This window comes from Canis aureus, chromosome X (genome assembly GCF_053574225.1).
Source record: "Canis aureus isolate CA01 chromosome X, VMU_Caureus_v.1.0, whole genome shotgun sequence".
NCBI classification, from domain to species: domain Eukaryota; kingdom Metazoa; phylum Chordata; class Mammalia; order Carnivora; family Canidae; genus Canis; species Canis aureus.
This window is the reverse complement of record NC_135649.1, coordinates 110,235,813-110,262,146: the sequence shown is the minus strand read 5'-3', so window position 1 is coordinate 110,262,146 and position 26,334 is coordinate 110,235,813. Positions and strand designations below refer to the sequence as shown.

General features: G+C 39.8%; 1 protein-coding gene and 1 pseudogene across 9 annotated transcripts in view; both read right to left on the bottom strand.

The window, feature by feature from the left end:
• RAI2 (retinoic acid induced 2) overlaps positions 1-26,334 on the bottom strand; it is a 388,350-nt gene that overhangs the window by 332,406 nt on the left and 29,610 nt on the right. The window lies entirely within an intron of this gene.
• Positions 140-2,188, bottom strand: LOC144308055 (large ribosomal subunit protein eL33 pseudogene; annotated as a pseudogene).

Sequence of the window (26,334 nt, the reverse complement as noted above, 5' to 3'; positions counted from 1 at the left end):
TCTCTGATTGACTTATTTCACTTAGCATAACATCCTCTAGTCCCATCCACATTGTGGCACATGGCAAGATTTCATTCTCTCTCTCTTTTTTTTTAAACAAGAACAAATCTACACCTTTATTTATTTGCTTTTCATAAGTTTAAATCCTTGAGGGTTACAGCATCACATGGATGCCATGGCCAATGGCTTTAGCAGGAAGGTTGCTTCGGAATTTGGCACAAACCATGCCACTGTTTCCATGAGCATGAGTTACTTTTCCCCAGATTACCCTGGTTTTGTTTGGTTTGCCACCAGGAGTCACTGTGTTGTTCTTTGCTTTGTACACGTAAGCATCACTTGCCTAGACAGAATTCAGTTTCTTCTCGAGCATAAACACCTTTGATCCCCAGTAACGCTGTGTGCTCCCTCTGGTTCTGGAGACCCTGCTGATAGCTGGCAAAAATGGCCTTGGACCACAGCCTTCCAGACATATTTGTCGTTTTAGGAGTCCTGTACGGGAGTGCCCGTTCTCTGGGAGTCCAGGGGCCAGCACCATCAGTCCCACATCCCCTCAATCCTGCCCTCCCCATTGCTGGAATCCATAGAAATCCCTTGCTGGCTCAGCCTCTGAGCCACACCAGTGCCCTGCCAAGACATATGGTTGAGCTCATGCACTTATTTGCCAGGTTTCCTTCTTTTTGATGGCTGAGTAGTATTCCATTGCATATATACACCGCTTCTTCTTGATCCGTTCATGTGTGCATGGACATCTCAGCTCTTTCCACAGTTTGGCTATTGTGGACCTTGCTGCTATAAACATTGGGGTGCATGTGCCCCTTCGAATCACTATTTTTGTATCCTTTGGCTAAGTAACCAGTAGTACAGTTGCCAGGTCGTAGGGTGGTTCTATTTTTAACTTTTTGAGGACCCTCCATACTGTTCTCCAGAGTGGCTGCACCAGCTTGCATCCCCACCCACAGTATAAGAGGATTCCCCTCTCTCCACATTCTTGCCAACATCTGTTGTTTCCTGAGTTGTTCATTGTAGCCATTCTGACCCGTGTGAAGTGGTATCTCCTTGTGGATTTATATTTCCCTAATTCTGAGTGATGCTGAGCATTTTTTTTTCATATGTCTGTTAGCCATTTGCATGTCTTTCTTAGAAGAAATGTCTGTTCATGTCTTCTGTCCATTTCTTGACTGGGTGTTTTGGGTTTTTTGGGTGTTGAGTTTGAGAAGTTCCTTATGGATTTTGGATACCAGCCCTTTATCCCCTTTATCCAATATGTCACTTACAAATAACTTCTCCCATTCTGTAGGTTGCCTTTTAGCTTTGTTGATTGTTTCCTCTGCTGTGCAAAAGCTTTTTATCTAGATGATGTCCCAATAGTTCATTTTTGCTTTTGTTTCCCTTGCCTCTAGAGACATGTCTAGCAAGAAATTGCTGTGGCTGAGGTCAAAGAGGCTACTGCCTCTAGGATTTTAATGGATTCTGTCTCACATTTAGGTCTTTCATCCATTTTGAATTTATTTTGTGTATGGTGTAAGAAAGTGGTCCAGTTTCATTCTTCTGCATGTGGCTGTCCAATATTCCCAACACCATTTGTTGAAGAGACTGTCTTTTTTCTGTTGAATTTTCTTTCATGCTTGTCAAAGATGAGTTGACCACAGAGTTGAGGGTCCATGTATAGGTTCTCTATTCTATTCCATTGATCTATGTGTCTGTTTTTGTGCCAGTACCATATTGTCTTGACAACTATAGCTTTGTAGTAGAGCTTGAAGTCTGCAATTATGATGCTTCCAGCTTTGGTTTTCTTTTTCAATGTTACTTTGGCTATTTGGGGTCTTTTCTGGTTCTATACAAATTTGAGAATTGTTTGTTCCAGCTCTGTGAAAAATGCTGGTGTTATTTTGATAGAGATTGCATTGAAGGTGTAGATTGCTTTGGGTAGCATAGACATTTTAACAATATTTGTTCTTCCAATCCATGATCGTGGAATGTTTTTCCATTTCTTTGTATCTTCCTCAATTTCTTTCATAGGTGTTCTATAGTTTTCAGAATACATATCTTTTATCTCTTTGGTTATGTTTATTCCTAGGGGAAAAAAAGTTTATTCCTAGGTATCTTATGAGTTTTGGTACAATTGTAAATGAGATTGATTCCCTGATTTTTCTGTTAATTCATTGTTGGTGTATGAAAATACAACAGACTTCTGTGCATTGGTTTTATATCCTGAGACTTTGCTGAATTCTTCCATCAGTTCTAGCAATTTCTGCGTGTGTGTATGGGGAGGGGGATTCTTTCAGGTTTCCTACATAGAGTATCACATCATCTGCAAAGAATGAAAGTTTCACTTCTTCTTTGCTGACTTGGATGCCTTTTATTTCTTTTCATTGTCTGACTGCTGAGACTAGGACTTCCAGTACTATGTTGAACAACAGTTGGAGTTGCCTTATTTTTCAGTATTGAATGTTCTGAGCCTCTGAACTAGTCAGGTTAAGCTGCAATAATTAATAATTCCAAACTCCAACATATATACTTCTCACACAAAATCCAGCATGGGTGTTCTAGTTGGCAAGCTGTCACAAGCGGCTTTTCTTCAAGCAGTGATTCAGAGGTCCAAACTCTTATTTTATAAGCCTGTCCTCCCCTACATGCCTGGGGTCCTCTGAATTTGGCTGGCTGATGAATAAAGTGACTGAATACAGATTATCACGTGCTATGATTTAGGGGCCAGACTTAGAAGTAACGTGCAGCACTTCTACTCACATTCAATTAGCCAGAACTGATTACATGGCCCCACCTAGAGATGAGAGAGTTGAGAAATGCAGTTACCTGAGTGCCCAAGAGGAGAAAATGGGTTGGATGAGCATCTAGCCAATCTCTGTCACAGCCCCATGCCAGGCACCAAGAGAAACCACAGTGCTCTCTCGCACCAAAATATATTATTAATTTTCATTATATGTAGTATTCCACATAATGTTATAGAAATGATTCACAACTGAGGGTGATCTGACTTCTATCCAGAAAAAAACCTGGCAGTTTTGTTGTCACAACTGGGAGAATAGTAAACTTCTGGTTTCTATCCAGCATGCAAGGATCTTAGAAGTCATTACTCTCATCCTCACAATAAAAGAAAAGCTGAAGAAACTGAAAATCGACAACTTTTCTTAGGTCCATCTAAGAATTGAGGTCACAGTGAAAACCTAAAAATTGAGAGACAAACTGACAGATACAGATCTGCTCCTGATCTTACTATCAGGAGCAGAAACCACTCTGGAACTAGTACCAGGGCAGGAGAATGTACATACGCTTTAATTGATAAAATGCTTATGGCAAAGCATGGACAAGCTTGTGAAAATTAAAATGTCAAGGAGGCCCAGCCCTAAGGTGAACCTGCAGTTTTGTGGGTTTTACCTCCAGGAGCCCTATTAGGTTCTCATAAATAAGACTGGGAAAAAGTCTACTCTTGCTTCTGGCAGGGGAAGGAGAAAGTTGCCATTTAAAAAATATGCCCAGAGCATTCTGTTTTTCCTAACAAGGCCTACCCTCAAGAAAAACTATTTTGCCACACTATAACCACTTGGAGTTTTACTAGAGCCTATGTGACCTGGAAGAAGGGAAACACCCAAGTTCAACTCCCTCTACCCTTCCTGTCTCACCTGTGGGGTGGGGGGTGGGGGTTAAGCATTTGTGGAGGTCACAGCCCAGGGGCACAGGCTCTCTAAAAGACTAAGACCTAATCATAGGATTATAAAATGTGTCTCACCCCCACAACTTACCACCACATCAGTAAGATTCTTGTGTAATAACAGAGAAAATCAATTGAGAGAACTGCACATCTCAGAGCTTATTTAAGAAGTCTCTAGGGAGGGATCCCTGGATGGCTCAGCGGTTTAGTGCCTGCCTTCTGCCCAGGGCGTGGTCCCGGAGTCCTCGGATCGAGTCCCACATCAGGCTCCCTGCATGGAGCCTGCTTCTCTCTCTGCCTATGTGTCTGCCTTTCTCTCTGTGTGTCTCTCATGAATAAATAAGTAAAATCTTTTTTAAAAAAGTCTCTAGGGAAACCCAAAGGCAACAGTGGTACAAAAATAAGAACATCAGAGAAAATTTTAGCCTTTTCATTCATCTACAGCTACAGAAAACAGTAAACACAATCTAACTCCTATTCAGATAAAACATAAAACTTATGGGATGCCTGGGTAGCTCAGTAGTTGAGTGTCTGCCTTTGGCTCAGGGCATGATCCCGGGTGCAGGGATCAGGTGCCACATTGGGCTCCCTGTGAGGAGTCTGCTTCTTCCTCCGTGTCTCTGCCTCTCTGTGTCTCTCATGAATAAATACATAAAATCTTTAAAAAAAACCATAAAACCTTACATTAGTGGCCTATTCACCTCAGTTCCTTTTACCCATTATATCATGTCTGGCTTTCTTCAAAAAATTACAAGGCATACCAAACGGCAAAAATCACAGTCTGAAGAGACAAAACAAGCATCAGAACCAGACTCAGATATGGCAAAGATTTTGTAATTATTAGACTGGTAATTTCTTCCTTTCTTTTTTCTTTTTTAAAGATTTATTTATTTATTCATTTCAGTATACATTTATAACTAGAGCATCAAAGCATCAAAGATGCCACTAAACATCTTCAAATGCACAAGACAAGCCCCCACAACAAAGAATCATTCAATCCAAAATGTCGATAGTGCAGAGGTTAAGACACTGTATTATAACAATTCCTCATCTACCCCACAGATTACATACCTGAAATTTTACTTAGTAAATGTGACAGAGACAACTAATTGTACAATAAAAATTATGCATTTCCTTTCATAGTATAGAACTGTGCTAGGAAATGGCTTCTCAGTCAGGTACTATATTTCCAGCATCTAGGTAGAGCAATGTAGCTAGTTTTTGACAAAGGAATATGAGCAGAAGTGACATATGCCCCCTTCTGAACCCAGGGGATTAGGAGCAGGTATGAATTCTCTACCTCCTTTTCTTCCATTTGGCTACTAGCTAAATGCAAAAGATTGTACACTGAAGTCTGATGCCCTAGGGACAGAAAAAACACAAGATGGAAGGAGCCTGGGTCCTTGAATGACTGCATGGAATACCATCTGCTTCCCAGGATCTTTCCCTTGAATAGTTATGAAGGCAAGAACAAATTCTAGTGTGTTAAGCCACTAAAATTTGGGGGCATACTTGTTACAGAACCTAGAATCTCCCTAGTTAATACAACAAAAGTTTTGTTTTTGTTTCTGTTTCTGTTTTAGAGAGGGAGAGAGAGAAAATCCTAAGCAGGCTCATGCCCAATGCAGAGCTCAACGTGGGGCTAGATCTCACAACCCTGAGATCATGATCTGAGCCTAAATGAAGAGTCAGATGCTTAACTGACTGAGCCACCCAGATGCCCCCAGCAAAAGTTTTAAAAGGCATTTACTTCCAAAAGAATTCTGGATCACCAACATTAAAAACTCACGATTGAGGTAATACATTGAATCACCTTCTTCAATTGCCCTAAGACACTGCAGATTTTGTCATGAGGGCTACATTATCAAGATGCCACATCTTAAGCTTTCAAATGAGACTTTGTTATCTTGAAATAATGACTTTTGCATACCATTCCCTTTTATCCTACTCCCTCTTCCCCACATTAGTGAGATAAGCAGTATCTTTTTCTTGTAACATCCCTAATTAAATTGCCTGGGAACTCCAGAAGCCTATAAGCCAATCCAGCTTCCATGCCTTCCACAAAGGGAACTGTAGGTACCATCTCACTTGCTAGTAGAAAACTAATTCTGTTTCTGTTCTCTAGAGTACATGGAGTCCAGTAGACTGGACTACTTGCTTACACAAAATATGTTAATATTTTTCATATTAAAAGAAGTGAGACCTTATCTATATCTAAACATACCCCATCTCAAGCTACGGTGAACTAAGATAGACAAATACATATAAGAATCTAGTATGTAACAAAGGTCATCATACCAATCAGTGGTATACTAAAGGGTTATTAAATAAACTATCCAAATCAACTGGTTGACTAAATCAGAAAAACAAAGCCCCAAAGTTAAATTCTTATCTCCTCTCACGCCACAAAATAAATTCTTGGTGGGTGAATGATTTAAAAAAAAACACAAATTTTAAAACAAATGCTTAAACCATACTTATATGGTAACAAATTTTCCCAAGTATAAAAGCAGAGAAAAAGATACTTGTGGGGAAGATGGTAGAGTAGGAGGACCCTAATCTACCTTATCCCACAGATACAAATAGGTAACACTCATATCCATGTAAATAACCCAGAAAACAACACAAAGACTAGCAGAACAAACTCTACAATTAAATGTACACAAGAGGCTACATCTAAGAGGGTAAGAAGGGTGGAGATGTGGTGGGGAGCTAAACTCCACGGGACTGGCTACTGGAGGGAGGGAGCCCCAGGCATGGAGAGGGATAAGAAACAGACTATCACACTGGGGATCCTGCTTGGGAAAGATAAATCCCCAAAGCATTTCTTTTTGAAAATCAGACAGGCCAAAGTTTGTGAGTTCAGTGGGACTTAAAGCCCAGAACTTTCAAAATTAGAAAGCTCAGCTCTGTGAGAGTCCTGAGGGCAATAGGACATTGAGTCCCTACCTTTAAAGACACAGCACAATAAACAGCCTGTGGAGATACAGCAGAGAAGCAGCCATTTGAAAAAACACCTGGCGTATAGGGGAGAGAGAGCTATTTACTTATCTAAGAATTCCCTGAGGAACAAAGTTGCTGCCAGGCACCATTTCCTGCCCCAATCCTCAGCAAAACCCCCACCACCTGCAGGAAACAGCAGGGAACCAGTATTCGCTACCTAATTTGCTTACATTGCCCTGCACCCTAACCCCTCCAACCTCAGTCTTGGCACTGTGGGTACTCTCCTCCAGAAGACTGTTGCAAACCTCACCAACACTGTGTCTCCCAACCATATGCTCTGCAGGGCCTTCGTACCAGTAGAAGTGGCTGGTCACCTCCCTCAGAGGACACTCAAACATTATTAAAATGGCACTCACTCTCTCTCACCCCACATACTTTGTGGAGCAGCCTGGTCCAGTTGTGGTTTCCATAGCAGCTGTGCATCCTAGGGGAAGAGAGTTAGCACACAGTGCTTGCAGTGGTTATACCCCAGCCCATGTGTGCTTTGTGGAGTGGCCCCAGCCAGCCCTGTTCTCAGCAGCAGCTGTGTGTCCCCTGTAGAAGAGGACCAGCACCACCTCACTAAAAATGCATGCCCTGCCCAATACTTTTAAGAGCAAGAGATGGAGCTGACTTTCCTAACACAGAGTATCATAAAGATACTCACTGGACTTGAGAAAAAAGTGGAGGCCATCAGTGAGACCTTTAATGAAGAGATAAAAAAAACAATCAGAGATGAAGAACACAATAATTGAAATTAAAAATACACTAGATGGAATAAACAGCAGAATAGGAGGAGAGATAAAGAGTTTCCTAGATAAAAGTTAAAAGAGTACATGGCCACTAAACCAGTCCTACAAGAAATGTTAAAAGGGAATCTATGAGTGGAAAGGAAAGACCATAAGTAAAAGTAAGAAAAGTAGGAAGCACCAAACCAGTTAAAATAAGTATGTCTATAAAAATCAGTAAAGGGATTCACAGAATAAAAGGAAATAAAGTATAATGCCATACACCCACAACATGGAAAAGAGAGGAGTAAAAATGGGTTCAAATTTAAGTGACCATCAACTTAAGATAGACTGGTATATGCAGAAGATGCCATATACAAACCTAATGGTAACCATGAATCAAAAACCAGTGATAGATATGCAAAAAAATAAAGGAAAAGGAGTCCAAGTATATCACTAAAGAAAGCCAACTTATGATGAGAGAAGACAGCAAGGAAAGAAAGGAACAGAGAAGATCCACACAAATAAGTAGAAAACAAATAAAATGGCTATAAATACATACCTATCAACAATTACTTTGAATGTAAATGGACAAAACACTTAAATCAAAATATATACGGTAACAGAATGGATAAAAAAAAAGACTCATCTATATGCTGCCTACAAGAGATTCACTTCAGACATAAAGACACATGCAGATTGAAAGTGAGGGGATGGAGAAATATTTATCACGCAAATGGATGTGAAAAAGAAAGCTGGAATGGCAATACATATATCAGACAAAATTGACTTTAAAACAAAGACTGTAGGGACCCCTGGGTGGTTCAGTGGAATAAGTGTCTGGATTCTTGATCTCAGCTTAGGTCTTGACCTCAGTGTCATGAGTTCAAGCCCTGTAGTGGAGCCTACATTTAAAAAAACAATCAATTAATTAATTAATTAAAATAAAATAAAGACTGTAGGCTGGCTCACTTGGAAGAGCACACAACTCTTGATCTCAGGCTCATGAATTTGAGTCCCATATAGGGTGTAGAGGTATCTTAAATATATATTAAAAAAAAAACTTTTTAAAAAATAAAACAAAGACTATACCAAGAGACAAAGAAGGACACTATATAATCATTAATCAACAAGAAGACATACAATTGTAAATATTTATGCATCTAACACAAGAGCACTCAAATACATAAAAAGTTAATAATAAATATATAAGAACTAATTGATAGTAAAAAATAATAGTAGGGGACTCATATCAATGAACAGATCATTTAAACAGAATGTCAAGTAAACAGTGGCTTTGAGTGACACATTGGACCAAATGGATTTAATAGAGTCAGAACATTCCTCCTAAAACAGAAGAATACACATTCTTTTCAAGTGTACACAGAACATTCTCCAGAGTAGATCACATATTTGCCCACAAAACAAACCTTGACAAATTCAAGAAGATCAAAGTCATACCATGCATCTTTTCTAACAACAATTCTATGAAACAAAAAGTAAACCATAAGAAAAAATTTGGAAAGAACACAAATACATGGAGGTTAAATAACATGCTACTAAACAATGAGTGGATCAATCATAAAACCAAAGAAGAAATTAAAAAGTACATAGAAAAAATGAAAAGGAAAACATAATGGTCCAAAACCTTTGGGATGCAGCAAAAGTAGTTCTAAGAGGGAAGTTTATAGCAATACAGGCCTATCTCAAAAAGCAAGAAAAATAACAAATAAGGAACCTAATCTTACATCTAAAGGAGCTAGTAAAGAACAACAAACACATAAAACCTCAGAATGAAGGAAATAACAAAGATTAGACCAGAAACAAAGTTAATAGAAACTAAAAACAACTGGAGAACAGATAATGAAACCAGGAGCTAGATCTTCAAAAACACTAATAAAATTAGTAAGCCTCTAGCCAGACATATCAAGAAACAAAGAGAAAGGACTAAAAAAATTAAATCACAAATGAGAGAGGAGAAACAACTAACACCACAGAAATACAAACCATCCTAAGAGAATATTATTTAAAAAAAAATATATATATATATGGATCTCTGGTGGCTCAGCGGTTTAGCACCTGCCTTCGGCCCTGGGTGTGATCCTGGAGACCAGGGATCATGTCCACATCAGGCTCCCTACATGGAGCCTGCTTCTCCCTCTGCTTGTGTCTCTGCCTCTCTCACTCTCTCTGTGTGTATGTCTCTCATGAATAAATAAATAAAATATTTTTCAAAAAAACTATATGCCAACAAACTGGACAACCTAGAAAAAATGGATAAATTCCTAGAAACATATAACCTACCAAAACTGAATCAGAAAGAAACAGAAAATTTGAATACACCAGTTACCAGCAATAAAATTGAATTAATAATTTAAAAAGTCCCAACAAACAAAAGTTTAGGATCAGACAGCTTTACAGATGAATTCTACCAAACATTTAAAGAAGAGTTAATACCTATTCTTCTCATACTATTCCAAAAACCAGAAGAGGAAGGAAAACTTCTGAATTCATTTCATGAGGCCAGCATTACCCTAATATCAAAACCTGATAAAGACACTACAAGAAAAGAGAACTGCAGGCCAGTATCGCAGTTGGACATAGATGCCAAAATCCTCAACAAAATATCAGCAAACCGAATCCAACAATACATTAAAAGAATCATCCTCCATGATCAAGTGGGATTTATTCTTGGGATGCAAGGTGGTTCAATGTTTGCAAATCAATCAATGTGACACATCACATCAATAAGAGAAAGGATAAGAAACATATGATCATTTCAACAGATGCAGAAAAAGCATTTGACAAACTACAGCATCCATTTATGATAAAAACTCTTCAACAAAGTAGGTTTAGACAGAACATATCTTAACATAATAAAGGCCATATATGAAAACCCCACAGCTAACATTATCCTTAATGGGGGAAAAAGCGAGAGCTATTCCCCTAAGGTCAGGAACAAGACAAGGATGGCTACTCTCAACATTTTTATTCAACATAGTTCTAGAAGTCCTAGCCACAGCAATCAGACAACAACAAAATAGATAAAAAGTATCTGAATTGGTAAGGAAGAAGTAAAACTTTCACTATTTGCAGATGACATGATACTCTATGTAGAAAATCAGAAAGACTCCATGAAAAAACTGCTAGAACTAATAAATGAATTCAGTAAGGTCACAGGATACAAAATCAATGTACAGAAATCCACTGAATTTCTGTACACCAATAATGAAGCAGCGGAAAGAGAAATTAAGAAAACAATCCAGGGATCCCTGGGTGGCGCAGGGGTTTGGCGCCTGCCTTTGGCCCAGGGCGCGATCCTGGAGACCCGGGATCGAATCCCACGTCGGGCTCCCGGTGCATGGAGCCTGCTTCTCCCTCTGCCTGTGTCTCTGCCTCTCTCTCTTTCTTTCTCTGTGACTATCATAAATAAATATTTAAAAAAAAATTTTTTAAAAAGAAAACAATCCATTTACAACTGCACCAAAAATAAGATACCTAGGAATAAACCTAACTCAAAGGCAATCTACAAAATGGGAGAAGATATTTGCAAATGGCATAACTGAGAAAGGGTTAGTATCCCTATTATAGAGAGAACTTATCCAACTCAACACCCAAAAAACAAATAATTCCAGTTAAAAAATGGGCAGAAGACATATAAAGAGACATTTCTCCAAAGACGACATACAGATGGCCAACACACACAAAAAGATGCTCAACATCACTCATCATCAGAAAAATGCAAATCAAAGGCACAATCAGATATCACCTCACACCGGACAGAATGGCTAAAATCAACAGCACAAGAAACAACAAGTGTTGGTGAGGATATGGAGAAATACAAACACTCATGCACTATTGGTGGGAATGGTATGACCACTGTGAAAGACGGTATGGAGGTTCCTCAAAAAATTAAAAATAGAATTACTATATGATCCAGTAATTCACTACTGGGTATTTACCCAAAGAATATGAAAACACTAATTCAAAGGGTTACACGCACCCCTATGTTTATTGCAGCATTATTTGCAATAGCCAAATTATGGAAGCAACTTAAGTGTCCATCAACAGATGAATGGATAAAGAATATGTGGAGATACACACACACACACACACACACACACACACACAGGAATGTTACTCAGCCATTTGAAAAGAATGAAATCTTGCCATTTGCAATGATATGGATGGAGCTAGAGAGGATAATGTTAAGTGAAATAAGTCAGTCAGAGAAAGACAATTATCATATGATCTCACTCATAGGTGAAATTTAAGAAACCAAACAAATGAACAAAGGAAAAAAAGAGAAAGACAAACCAAGAAACACTCTTAACTATAGAGAACAAACTGATGGTTGTCAGAGGGGAGGTGTGGGGGGGATGGGTGAAATAGATGAAGGGGATTAAGAGTACACTTAGCATGATAAGCACTGAGAAATGCATAGAATTGCTGAATCGCTGTATGGTACACCTGAAACTAATATAACATTGTGTATTAATTACACTGGCATTACAACTTTAAAAAGTAGAGAAAGAGAGCAATATGATCATCTAAAAACTCTATAAATAAAATTAAAAGGCTACTGAGCAAGCAGGGAAAACATTAGTACTATATTGAATATTATTAATATAGATATTTTAAAATCAGTTTTATTTATTTTTTTAAAGATTTTATTTATTTATTCATGAAAGACACAGAGAGAGGCAGAGACACAGGCAGAGGGAAAAGCAGGCTCCATGCAGGGAGCCTGATGTAGGACTTGATCCCAGGACTCCAGGATCATGCCCTAGGCCGAAGGCAGGCGCTAAACCGCAGAGCCACTCAGGGATCCCCAAATCAGTTTCTTTTAAAAGATGAAATCCTAATGGAAAAAATAGGTGAAGGTTATGATAGACACTTCACAAAAGAAGGAACACAGATGGTTAATAAATGTGTGAGAGGATGGTCAGCTTCCAACTAATAAAAAAATGCTAATGAAAATAAGATATAATTTTTACCTTTTGAACTGATAATAATTTAAAAATTATAATCTATAAATTGTAATAGATTGTGCACTCTTGTAATAAATGTGCAATGACATAAACAGTTTCACAGCCTTCTTCAAGTACTATAAATTCGTAAGACTTCATGAAGGGCAACCTGGCAATATGGATCGATGACTTTAGAAAGTCACCATAAACTTGACCTAATAATTCTACTTCTGGAAATTACACTAAGGAGATAAGCAGACAAGTGGGCAATGATGAATATATAAAAACTGTCGCCCAAGCTTTGTCTGTAATAGAGAAAATTGGACTAATTTAGAAGAATGGCTAAGTAAACGATGGCACACTTATTTTATAAAACCTTAAGCATGAAAGAACAGGTTCTCAAGGAATATTTAACCACATGAAAAATACGCAGAAGATAATGGAAAAAACAGCACATAAACTCTATTTTTCATATCATGATTTTATAGTGAAATGAATAGAGGGGGGAAATGATGAACAAATGTTCATAGTAGTTGCTTTAGTTAGATTATGGGTAGTTTCTAGTTTCTTCTTTTCAGCATTTATCCCCCCACATATTCTATAATAAAAAAGTTTTTTCCTTTATAATCAGGAAAAAAGTAAATGAGATGTCATAATCCTTTTCAGCTTTATCATATTCCCAGAGGGAAATTCTATCTTTATTATTTGTAAACTTGAACGTGTTTTTTTCTGATTTAGTAGAGCCCAAATGCATTAAGGACTGACTCTAAACTATCTGGATAGACCCAGGAAACTTCCCGGTTTGTTACTCTCGCAAGTTCCCAGTGCAGTGCCTTCTGTACTAGTCTTGTCTGCGGCACAACTTAGAAATTCCAAAGTTTTGAAGAAATTTCTCAGAAAATATATTTGGTTGGTAGCCACATACTCAACAAAGTGGTGGAAGAAATGGGGGGCATGGGTGAAGGTAGGGAATTGTCTGTAAAGCACTCATTTCATTTTGAAATATTTAGGAAGAAAAGGGAAAGGAGGAGGGAAGCCCCTTGGATCTAAAAACTAAATAGAATTGGTGTGGTTTCCATTGAAGGTCAGTACTCTAGCTGTATCATGTTGTGTACCAAATCACTCCAAAGCGTAGTGACTTAAACCAAGAATCATGTGTCATCTCTCATGGTTTTCTGAAGTTCAGTTTATGAGCTGAGTGGCCCTGGTTCAGGGCCTCTCCTGAGGTTGCAGTAAGATGTTGGCTTGCCTAGAACTGGATGAGGATTCACTTCCAAGATGGCTCACACTCGTGGCTGGCAGACTGGTGCAGGCTACTGTGCAAAGGCCTCAGCTCCTCTCCCTGTGCTGCTCTGCACAGAGCTACAGAGTGCATGGTGCCCGGCTGCCCCCAGAGGGCATGGCCCAAGGCAGAAGCCCCAGTGCTTGTTAGGACTAGCCTCCAAAGCCACATACTATCACTTCTGCAATATCCTATTGGTGATATAGGTCAGCCTAGTTCAGTGTAGGGAGGCGAGAATACCAGGAGGCAAAAATCAGTAGAGGCCATCATGGAGGCTAATTTCCCAGTTACCTATCTGGCATCCTGACAATGCCCACTCCCTGACAACACCGTAGACTTTCATTTCAGTGTCTTTCCTCCCACTCCACCTGCACCTGTGAAAGGAAGTTGACTCATCCCCAATACTACTGGTGGGGCTAACTGGGCTCACTGTAATTACAGTGATTGCACAGGCTCCCAGGCCTAAGCCTACTAGCACACGGCATTCTCCCAGTTTCTTGGATTATTCAGAGGTTGGTGTATGACCAGATTTGGGCCAGTGACACACAAAGGATACTTTTGGGGCACTTCTTTTTTTTAAGATTTTATTTATTTATTCATGAGAGACACAGAGAGAGAGGGGGCAGAGACACAGGCAGAAGGAGAAGCAGGCTCCTCGCAGGGAGACTGATGCAGGACTCGATCTCGGGACCCCGGGATCATGCCCTCAGCAGAAGGCAGATGCTCAAGCACTGAGCCACCCAGGTGTCTCTTGGGGCACTTCTCAAAAGAGAGACAGTCCCTCTCTTCCTTGGGTGTTTCAGGGTGTGGATCTGAGCCCCCAAGGGCACTGCAGTACCCTCCATCAGCCTGAGAATCAAGTCACCCCATGGAGGGGAGCTGACAGGTTCTCAAGAGAAAATAAGTCAGAGCCTTGATAGACCCAGTGCTGATCACTGCCCTGCCACTGGGCTCTTCCTTTATGTGGGGCTATTAATTTCCCATATTTCTGAAGCTACCTTAACATAGGTTTCCTAGTAAATGAAACCAAAACTGATTCTTCCCACTTGCAAAATGGAGCTATCATGAAGCCAAAAGAAATGAAGACAAATGCTTTGAAAACTGAATGAAATTTTGCTCTTTAACATTAGGGATAATTAGGGCACCTGAGTGGCTCAGTTGGTTAAGCATCTGCCTTCAGCTCAGGTCACAATCCTGGGGTCCTGGGATAGAGCCTCATGTCGAGCTCCCTGCTCAGCGGGGAGTCTGCTTCTTCTCTCCCTCTGCCCACCCCCCTAACTCATTCTCTCTCTCTCTCTCTCTCTCTCTCCCTCTCCCCCTCTATGAAATAAATAAATAAAATCTAAATACAACAACAACATTAGGGATAATTATATCTACTTGAACTGAACCAAAATTTAGGACAGCTCTCCTGTAATGTGGACGAGAGTATTACCAAGCAGGTCTGGTCCAATATGCCCAGAACCAATAATGATCATACCCATAGGCCAAACAGACAACTGCTTTGGGGAGTCCCTGAACAGGATGTGGTAGTGTGGGTGTGGGTTCCCAGATGGGAGAACCAAAAGTTCTGGAATTCTGAGTTGTGGTGAGGAACAACCGGAAAGTCCACACAAAACTGTCATCAAACTGGGTATGAAGTGGCACTGGGAGGTCCACCACTTCAGGCCAGCGCCTGAGATGCCATGAGCCCCTGATTTAGGCTAAGAGGAGAAACATGATAAAGTTTATGAGTCACTAGCATCTCGCCACAAATTGAGGTTTTGAGCCCCTACTGAGATTTGTGTAGAGTATTTGTATGGAATAAGAGAACACTGGGATGAGAGTCCCCATGCTACTAAGGTGAAGGGAGAAAGAGATCCCAAAATCTAGAGGGCATTGAAGACCAACTGATGAATCACACTTTTGTAGATGGCAGAAAAATGTGGCTGACAAGGTTTTGCCAATCTCGGGCCATTTATGTTGTTTAAGAGCTCTATAAATGGACCTGCTATATACCAGGTACGGTTCTGAGTGTTTTACAAACATTTATTTATTCCCCTCAACAACCCCATGAAATAGGTTCTTATCATCCTTATTTCAAAGATTAGCAAACTGAGGCACAGAGAGGTTAAGCAACTTGCCTGGGTTTGCACAGCTAGAAACCAAGGCACAGAGAGATTAAGAAACTTGCTCAAGGTCACACAGCTAGACAGTGAGGTACAGCTGGTCACACAGCTGGCAAGTAGTAGAGTCAGGATTCGAACATAGGATTTACAGCCCGGGCCCACGCTCCTAACCACCGTGCTCGGCTGCATATGCTATCACATCTCAGTGTCTTTGCCGACTTGCTGCAAAATATCCCCTGATAGGGATGTTCCTCTCTGCATGACAGTTCCCCCTAGGGCCTTAGTGAAGCTACGATAGATTTAAGCACATGTGATAGCTGTGGGTGGTTTTTCTGTCAGGTCTGGCCTTTAATCCTGGGACCTCACGTTGCAACAAACTCTGGTTGTGTCACCTTTAACAAGCCTGAAAAACAGCCATAACTTTGGGCTTGTTAGAAATGCAGCTGATCAGGAGGGTCAGGGCAACCATTTCCCTCTTTACCCAAGCTTCCTGATCATTCCAGGCCTCTGCCCACCACACACCCTCCTTCTTAAATACTATCATCAGTGCCAGGGTCGTTAGGGAGAAAACCAATGAAGAGGAAATGATTATAAAAGTTACATCTGCTGTTCAGGCAGCTGTTCTCTTTCCTCATTAGGACAATCAATCATTTTTCAACATCATTTTTGTAACTAGGAAAAGGCTTCATTTATTCTAAGACTAAGGAGCAGGAATGGGGGAATTAAATCCCATAGGTCTTTAGCTGATGGGATTTTTTTTAATATTCTGTCCTCACCAATGACCTAATTAAGCTTTCAGAGAGTGATAAACTCCCAGCTCCTCCATCGCGTTTCCATCTGTGCCTTTGCAGAAGGGGAGCTCCACACCCCTGGGAGCCCATGCCTTCTCTTCTGGCTTTCTCTTTAGCTTCATCTTCATAGATTCAGCCCAACTTTCTCTTACTTTCTGCAAGGGCTTCTTGGAAAGGTGCTGTCATCACTAAAACCTTACCATTAAGCTGCGGATTTTCACAGAGACATTAAGTCATATTTCCATGAAATCACAGAATAGTAGGGCAGGAAGATCACCCCTCGTAATGATCGTGAGCCCCAACTACAGGGGGAAACTGCCCAGGTTCATATATCAAGTTTGTCCCTTATAGTTATTTGACCTTGGGCACATTACTTAGCAGCCTTTTGGTGCTTGGTGTCTTCACGTGTAAAATGGAGAGTAAAAGTATACACCTAGCTCCTAGGGTTGTCATGAAGATTAAGTTAACCATATGTGTAAAGCACTTACACCAGTGCCCATAAACACAAAATCGTAGGTCCCTCTATTATCATCGTGGCTATCGCTATTGCTGCTACTGTTGGTATTATCTGGACCACCTGGCTCTGATGCTTATATGCCCTCTTGCACATCCTCCTCTTCAAACCATTAATGTTGGATCACCCCAAACACATGCCTTCTCCATACCTAGGTCCTGGCTCTTGAGAGGCTTGGGGAGAACCAAACAGGTATGTGAGCTGCAAACTCACGGTCTCCCAGCTAAGCCACTCCCCAGATACTCTGTCACCTGTGCCGCTCTGCATCAGTCATGGTCCAGGGAGAAAGACAGGCAGCACAGTTAGTTCTGCAGAGGTAAAGCAGGGACTGGAGGTGAAACTGCTGAAATGAGTATTGGAGGACTCAAAAGGTAGACAGGGGATGCTGAGATAACACAGAAATGGGAGTGCAGGAATCAGAGGTCACCCCAGGGATGTGGAGGAATGGAAGGGAGAGACTGAAGTTACCAGAACCTAGAGTCCTGGAAGGGGGATGTCACAGGAATGTGACCCAGATCCCCAAAGAGGGACATCACCCATGTCTGAAGGGACACAGTAAGGCTGATTACGAGTGTTGGGAAGAGCACAAATTGGATGGTTTGAACCGCCACTGCCGGGCTGACACTCACAGTGATAGGAAATAGACACAAACCCACAGGAAGCAAATGGGAAGGAGTAGCTACCTATTCTGGTTACATAGCCACACTGATCTTTCTAAAAAGCAAGCATGTCTGGGTCACAAGCCTTCTTAAAGCCTTTGTGTGACTCCCTCTGCATCTCTAGCAAGTCTGGCATGTAGTTTGGCTAAACAGGGTACTGGAGCTGGCCCTCACCTACACCTAGTACTTTCCCACACCTGACACTCTCCCCTGTGACACCAGTTCCGGGCATATTAAATTCATTGCACTCTTCCAAACACTCCAGGTCTTTGTTCCAGCCTGGAAAGCTCTTCTCTCTGAAGTCTTCGATCATCACCTAAGGTAGGAATGGCTAACCCTGTGTGCACTCACTGTAAACCCAACATACTTCTTCTAGCAGATGCTGCTGGGGTCCTTCCCACATCTCTTTGGCCTTTGCCTCTACACGGAAGGCTGCTTACTATGAACCAGTGGCTCCACTTGGGGCTGTGTATCTGCCCATCAGAGTGCATCTGCCCAGGTGGTCAGTAGTGGCGCTAGGGAGTTCATCTCCCCTGAGGCAGTCTTCAAACACTGATGAAGAGAGATGTGATGGCTAAGTGGCCTAGCTGTGTGGCCCCTTGGTGGAGAGAACAAGGCATGTTTTATGTTGTCTCACAGAGCTCCCTGGAGAGGTTGAACTCCAGTTGCCTATAGTAGTAACTACCTGGATAGGCTTTCTTTTGTTCCCTTCCTCAATTCCCTGATCTTTTCTACCAGTGCTTCCTGGGATCACTTCCCCCAAAAAAACTGCTTAAACTGAAATCTTTTTTCCACAACCTGTTTTCGGAGAAAGCCAAACGAAGTCACTTTTCTGATAGCCCATAGTATAGTGTTGTACTAATTTGCTTAAAGGTCCCTATCAATAAGGACTCCAACTCTCTGAGGGCCAGGACCTTATATCATTCTCTTTTATAATCTCAGATCCTAACACCAGTGCCGGGCACAAAATATGCCCTCTATCTGTGCTTATTGGACTGAGGGGATATATCTGAAAACCAGAACAGTGACACTGTAGAATGTGATGGGTGATGAGTAGGGATTACTGAAGGAAGCTGGCAAGGGGCTTTGAGATTACAATTCACATTTTTGGAGGTAGGACTACTTGAGCAGCCAAAGCAAGAGAGTAGAATTGCTACTTTTAATCTCTCTGTTTCTTCAGAGGAAAATGAAAGAGCAGCACCAGAACTGCAGACACATACATACATCTATACACACACATAATGAAATGTGAGTCACAGGAATTGGGCCCCCTTTACCATATCCCATAGGTCTGGTCCCCCAGAGAGCTGTCACCTCTGATTTAAACATGCACAGATCCCTTTACCTAGCCCTAAGAAATGTCATGCCAAAGTCATACAAGTGGGGCAACCCTTTTAACTCTGAGAAGCTCAGAGAATAGGCAGTCCTAATATTGTCCATCACCGCTGATGTCCAGATTAAAGGCCATCTGCTCCCTCTTTAATCAGGACCAATCATGTTAGGAATACTCCCTTCAACTTCCTCCTTCCTCTGAATGAGACTGACCATAAATAAGAGCCCTGTCACAATGCCCAAGAGTGTCCCAGTTCTATTATGATTGTCACCATTAGAGATAACACTTCCACGTACCAGAGTCATCTCAGCTTCTTACCCGGGAAGACTTCTGCACAGCGCAAGGGCTGGGTTCTATTATATAAGTTAGTGTGACCTCTTCCAGCCAAGTTCCATATCAGGAGTTTCCTACCATATGGCCTCCTGCCTGGACTCTCAGTCTCTAAATCCAAAGCATTTCATGACTTTTTCCAATACTATAACTATTAGACAAGATTTTTAAATTAAAATTATTATCTAACTTTTTTGAGCACCTAAAATATGCCAGTACCAGTCACAAAGCACTGTGTAAAACGTTTTACACACAGTAGCCCATTCAGTCCTCAGAACAACTTCATAGGAAAGGTAGGTGAATTCGCCTCATGTCACAGCAGTGGAAACAGGGTGTGACACAGGCTTTCCAACTCCTAAGCCTGTACGCTTTACCACAGTATTACTCTGGCATTATTTCAAACTTCATACAATAGTGTTTTAGTTCTGGAAAGGACCAGAGAGATTAACTAAAATCCAACCACCTTCTGAGGTGCTGTTCCTTGCTAATTTAAGGCATGGTCTTGGCAGCCAGATAGGCCTCAATAGGAGTTACAGATCTGCTACTTAACAATCTGTGTGATCATAGACAAGCCTCAATCTCCCCATCTGTAAAATGGGGGTAATAATAGGTACCTCCTGATGACAGGGTTGCTGTGAGGGAAAAATGAGATCCTGCATGATAAGCACTTAGCCCATTGCTTAGCAAGTATCTATTAAATACTAGCTAACACTTACATAGTACTAGCTACATTCCAGGTACTCTTCTAAGTGCTTGTAACACATTGAATTAATTTTAATCCACACAACATGAAATAGCTATTATAATACCTACTTTACAGATGGATCAACTGAGGCACATGTTGGCCACCAAACCACAGATCCAAGAAGCTCAGAGAACACCAAGCAGGATAAATGCCCAAAAAATCTCCCACTACACCTAAGCATACTGCAGAAAATCAAAGATAAAGAAAAAAATCTCAAAAGAAACCAGTAGAGAAACAAGGATAAGAATTATATCTGACTTCTCATAGACCATGCAAAGCAAGAAGAGAGTGGAATATATAAAGTATGAGGAGAAAAACACCCACCAGCCTAAAACTCTATATCATTTGAAATTATCCTTCAAAAGTGAAAGAGAGAGAGAAAAAAAAAAGTGAAAGAGAAATAAAGTCTTTCTAAGACAAAAATGAAGGGAACTTGTTGCCAGTAGGCCCACCTTGCAAGAAATGTTAAAAGAAGCACTTCCAGTTATAGAATGAGTAATTCATAGAAATAAAATTTACAACATAGGGAATATAGTCAATGATGTTATAATATTGATGTACTGAAAGAGATAGTAGCTATACTTGTGGTGAACACAGCATACTATGTAAATTTATTGTACACTTGAAACTAGTATAATGTTGGGTGTCAACTACACTAAAAAAAAAAAGTTCCTCAGAGAGAAGGAAAATCATATAGGTCAGAAACTTAGACCTACATAAAGAAAGAACATCAAAAAATAAGTGAGAAGGTAAAATAAAAAGTTTTATTTTTCTTATTCTTAATTGCTCTGATTATTTGTTCAAAAAAGTAATGGCAACAGTGTATGCAATTATGTAAGCTTATGTGCTTATATGTATGCTTAATTATGTGTATTATAAGTGAAATGGATGACAGTAATAATTCAAGAGATGAAAGGGAGGAGTTGGGATTCTTTTGTTATTATAAGGTACCTGCACTATCTATGAAGTGGTATAGTGTTAAGTAGACTTAGGGACGCCTGGCTGGCTCAGTCAGTGGAGTGTCTGACTCTTGATCTCAAGGTTGTGAGTTCAAGTCCCATGTTGGGTATAGAGACTAGTTAAAAACAAAACCTTTAAAAATTAAATTAAATTAAAAAATAAAGTGGGCATAGATTCACTGTACTTGTATACTGCAAGTTCTAGAGCAGCCACTATAAAAGTAAATTAAGAAGTATAGTAGATAAACTAAAAATTGAGACAAAATAAAATCATATAAAATACTCTGTTAAAACTTCCTTTCTTCCACAAAAGGCAGAAAATGTGTAGAAGACAAAAATAGGAACAAAAATAGAGGGCAACAGAGTAACAAATATTGTAGATAGCAATCCAACTATATCAATAATCATTTTAATCAATGGTCTAAATACATTAATTAAAAGACAGAGATTGGGGCGCCTGGGTGGCTCAGTGGTTATGGGTCTGCCTTTGACTCAGGTCGTGATCCTGGGGTCCTGGGATCGAGTCCCACATCCCGCTCCCTATGGGGAACCTGCCTCTCCCTCTGCCTATGTCTCTGCCAACAAGATTCAATTATATGTCATCTACAAGAAACTCACTTTAAAAATAACATCACAGGGGCACCTGGGTGGCTCAGTCAGTTAAGCATCCAACTCTTGATTTTGGCTCAGGTCACAATCTCAGGGTCATGGGATAGTACCCCACATCAGGCTCTGGGTTGGGCATGAAGCCTCCTTAAGATTCTCTCTCTCTCTCTTGCCCACTGCGCCTCCCCCAACCACTCACACACATGCTCCCTCTCTCTTTCAAAAATAAATAAATACATACATACATAATATATTAAATATTATTAATTTAATAATAATGAATTGATATATTAATGGATATTAATATATTAATATAATTTAAAGTATTAAATAAATTTATATTTATGTAAATTACATATAGACAAAATATAAAGGAATGGAGAAAGATATACATGCTAACAGTACTCGAAAGAAAGCAGGAGTAGCTGTATTAATTTGAGACAAAGCAGACTTTAGAGCAAGGAAAGTTATCAGAGATAAAGAGGGGCATTACATAATGATTAAAAGGTCAGTACTCTAAGAAGACAATGTGTATGCACCTAACATGTGCATCAAAACATGTGAGGCAAAACAGATAAAACCGCAAGGAAAAATAGATAAATCCACTATTGTAGGTGGAGACTTCAACATCCCTCTATCAGAAACAGATACAGCAGGCAGAAAATCAGTAAAGATAGGTGAACTCAACAGCACCATCAGTCAACTGGATTTCATTGACATCTATAAATGACTTCATTCAACAATAGCAGAGTACAAATTCTTCTCTAGCTCACATGCAACATTCTCTAAGACCACATTCTGTGCCATAAAATACACCTTGATAAATTTAAAATATATCTTAGCTTAAAAGAATAGAAAGCATATAATGTGTACTCTCAGACCACAATGGAATTAAAGTAGAAATCAATAACAGGAAGATAGCTGGAAAATACCAAAATACTTGGAGATTAACAATACACTTCTAATTAACACATAGGTCAAAGAAGAAACCCAGAGAAATTTAAAAATATTTTGAATTAAATAAAAGTGAAAATACAACTTATCAAAGTTTGTGGGACACAGTGAACACAGTGCTTTGAGAGTTATTTAGAGCATTTAATGCATATATTGCAAAAGCAGAAAGATCTAAAATCAATAATCTAATCTCCTACCTTAGAAAACTAGAGAAAAAAATCAAATTAAATCCAAAGTAAGTAAAAGAAATAACAAAAATTCAAGTAGAAATCGATGAAACCGAGATCAATAGAGAAAATCAACAAAATCAAAAGCTGTTTCTTTGAAAAGATCAATAAAATCGATAAGCCTCTAGCCAGGCTAACTAAGAAAAAAAGAGAGTAAATACAAAATACTAGTATAGAAATAAAAGAGACATCACTCAAAGGACATTTAAAGATCTCATAGACATTAAAAAGAAGATAATGAAATATTATGAACAACTCTATACTCTATATTCTATACCAGGATCTGATAACCTAGATGAAACAAACCAATCCCTTAAAAGATAAAATCTGCTAAAACCCACACTCAATAAACTATTTTAAAAATAGCTAAAAATACTCTTAATGTATGATTGGTCCTCGGTATTTATCCAAATGAATTAGAAACTTATATCCACACAAAAACCTGCACATGGATGTTTGTGGCAGCTTTATTAATAATTGCCAGAACTTGAAGCAATCAAAATGTCCTCCAAAAGGTAAATGGATAAACTGTGATGATCAGACAATAGAATCTAATTATTCAGTGCTAAAGGAAAAAACGAGCTATCGAGCCATGAAAAGACATGGAGGAAACTTAATGCATATTACTAAGTGAAAGAAGCCAATCTGAAAAGGCTACATACCATATGATTCCAAATATACAACATTCTGGAAAAGGCAAAATTATGGGGACATCAAAAACATCAGTGGTTGCCAGGGGTTAGCAGGGAAACAGGGATAAATAGAGCATAGGGAATTTTTAGGGCAGTGAAACTATCCTGTATGACACTATAATGGTAGATACATATCATTATATGTTTGTCCAAACCCACAGACTGTACAATATCAAAAGTGAACCCCTAATGTAAACTGTGGCCTTTGGGTGATTATGATATGTTGATAAAGTTTTAGTGATTGTAACAAATGTCCCAGTCTGGTGGGGAATATTGTTAGTGGAGCAGGCTGAGCATGTGCACGTATGGGCCCAGGGGGTAAATGGGAACCCTGTACTTCCGCTCAATTTTGCCGTGAACCTAAAACTTCTCTAAAAAATAAAGTTCATTAATTTTTTAAAAAGTAAAATGGTACATTATGCAACCAGTAATAGAGTTCAAGCTTCAGCTAGATGTTAAAAAAAAAAAAAAAAAAAAAGTAGCTGAGGTACAGACTGTTATAGGTAATAGCAGCAGAGCCAGAATTTGAACCGTGGCAACCTTTCTCTGGAATGTGTATACTTGCCCACTATACCACCCTGCCTCTCAATTGTTTGTTACTATTACTTTGCAAATAGGAAAATTGAGGCTCAGAGGGATCAACCACTTTCTAGAGTCCTAGATTCAGTGAGAAACAGTCTAAAATTCTGGGTTTCCTGAACCCCTGAATCTCAGTCCTCCATCCACTCTCTCATATTGCCTCTACGTTTCCCTATCTCCCCCACCACCACCACCACCACACATACACATAATATCTGGAAAGATCCATGTGTATTGTCCTAGAACTGCGGGAAACTTTTGTTCCAAGCACATTTCAATACCCGAATCCCTTTTGAAAGCAAAATGGTCTCCTAAATTTCAACCGGCTTTTACCATCAAACCGTGAAGAGGATATCTGCCAATGCAAGTCATCAGTGAAGGGCCAATCTGCTTCAGGACTCCAGCACTTTTAGCATGCCTAGTTTGGGCACCAATTTGCATGGATACATGAGACACATAGCATGAGTAGAACACAGAGCAGAAAAATATTCAAGTACATATATAGCTGGGAAAGGGCTGGTAGACGCAGATTTTAAAAAAGAAAAAGATACCCACTAAGAGGCACTAAAAAAGAGCAGGAGACTGTTTTTTGTTTTTTCTCTTAAAGCTTGTCCAGCTGAAAGAGATCTGCTTTGGTATAATTCCCTGACCTTTTTTTTCCCTGATAAGAGATAGATAGCCAAGATACCCAGATGTGAAGGACAGTCTACTGTAGAAGGCTCTTATTTGATTAGACATTGCTTTCATTTATAGCAATTCATATTTCCAAGGCATCTCCTTCTTTGCTTCATTTTACATCCCAACTTCTATTTCTTTCCACAAAACTCAAAGCTCTATATTTTCAAGTTAATACCACAGTGCACCAGAATGCATGATTATGTGCAGTCTAATTTCCTTTAGGTCATGCTCGCATTCAGTTATTTTATACATATTGAGAATAGAGCTATCTTTGCTTTGAATTTTTAAGCTGTGAGTTCCGTCTGCTCTAAGATAAATTAGACATAATTCCTGAAGCTTAGTGTGCTCTGGTGAACTACCCTAAGGCCCTAGAGTTTCAAACAAATGTCTTTCTTTTTCTCCTTTCAGAAAACTAAGCTGGGACTCAGAGTATGTCCCTTGCTATTGTGATTTCTTATTATTTTCTTTCATCCTTACAAGAAAACTTGCAGTTCAGTATGATCCAGTGCCTTGGTCACAATCGGCTGAGTGAGGTTTGTTTAAATAATAGCCCTTCCCGGATGGCTGATATTAGCTTTAGGTCAAAACATCATGTAACCAAAGAGTGACCAGCATTTAGAAATCATTGGCATGTTGCTGGGTGTATAGGCATAAAGCAATTCTAACAGATTCTCCGATTCATAGCAAACCCGAGAAGGAGAAGCTGAAGGAGGCAATTTTGGGAGCTTTGTTTACTTGGGGAATTAGTGGTAAGAGGAGTTTCTCACTGCTGAGGATGAAGGGCCCTAGAAAAATGACAAGGGAGCTATGTGCATGTGTGAGTTTGGGTATGTCCATAATTAGATGTCATGCACAATAATCATAATAGATATCTCATTTACAATACCCAGTCCAGGGAAGGCTGTCAAAGAGGAAAGAATGTACCACTTGTTATCAAACCTATGGTAGGTTTTATTGTCTGGGAGGTTAGAAGCATTTTCAGGAGCCCGGCAAAAAATTAGGCTTGAACACAAAATGGTACTTTCCCTTAATTCCATCCTAGTATATACTTCGACCAAGGCATTCAAATTATGGAATGTCAAAGGTTCATTTACAATCTCTATTTTTGCCCCATATCAGAAAATATAATACTCCATTAAATATACTTATATTGGTATATACTGTGACCAACTATAAGGAGTCCTACCAAAGACAGAACATCTTTTTTTTTCACTCTTAAAATTAACATTCAAAGGTACGCAAGCCAAGCAATAATGATTCCCTTCCTGTATATCCATTATACATTGATTTACAGGTTTTTTTAAATTTATTCTTGAGAGACAGAGAGAGAGAGAGGCAGAAACACAGGCAGAGGGAGAAGCAGGCTCCATGCAGGGAGCCCGACGCGGGACTCGATCCTGGGTCTCCAGGATCACACCTGGGCTGAAGGCAGCACTAAACCGCTGAGCCACCCAGGCTGCCCATGATTTACAGTTTTTAACACATTTTCACACAGGTAATCTCCTCTGACCTTTACAATAACTCTAT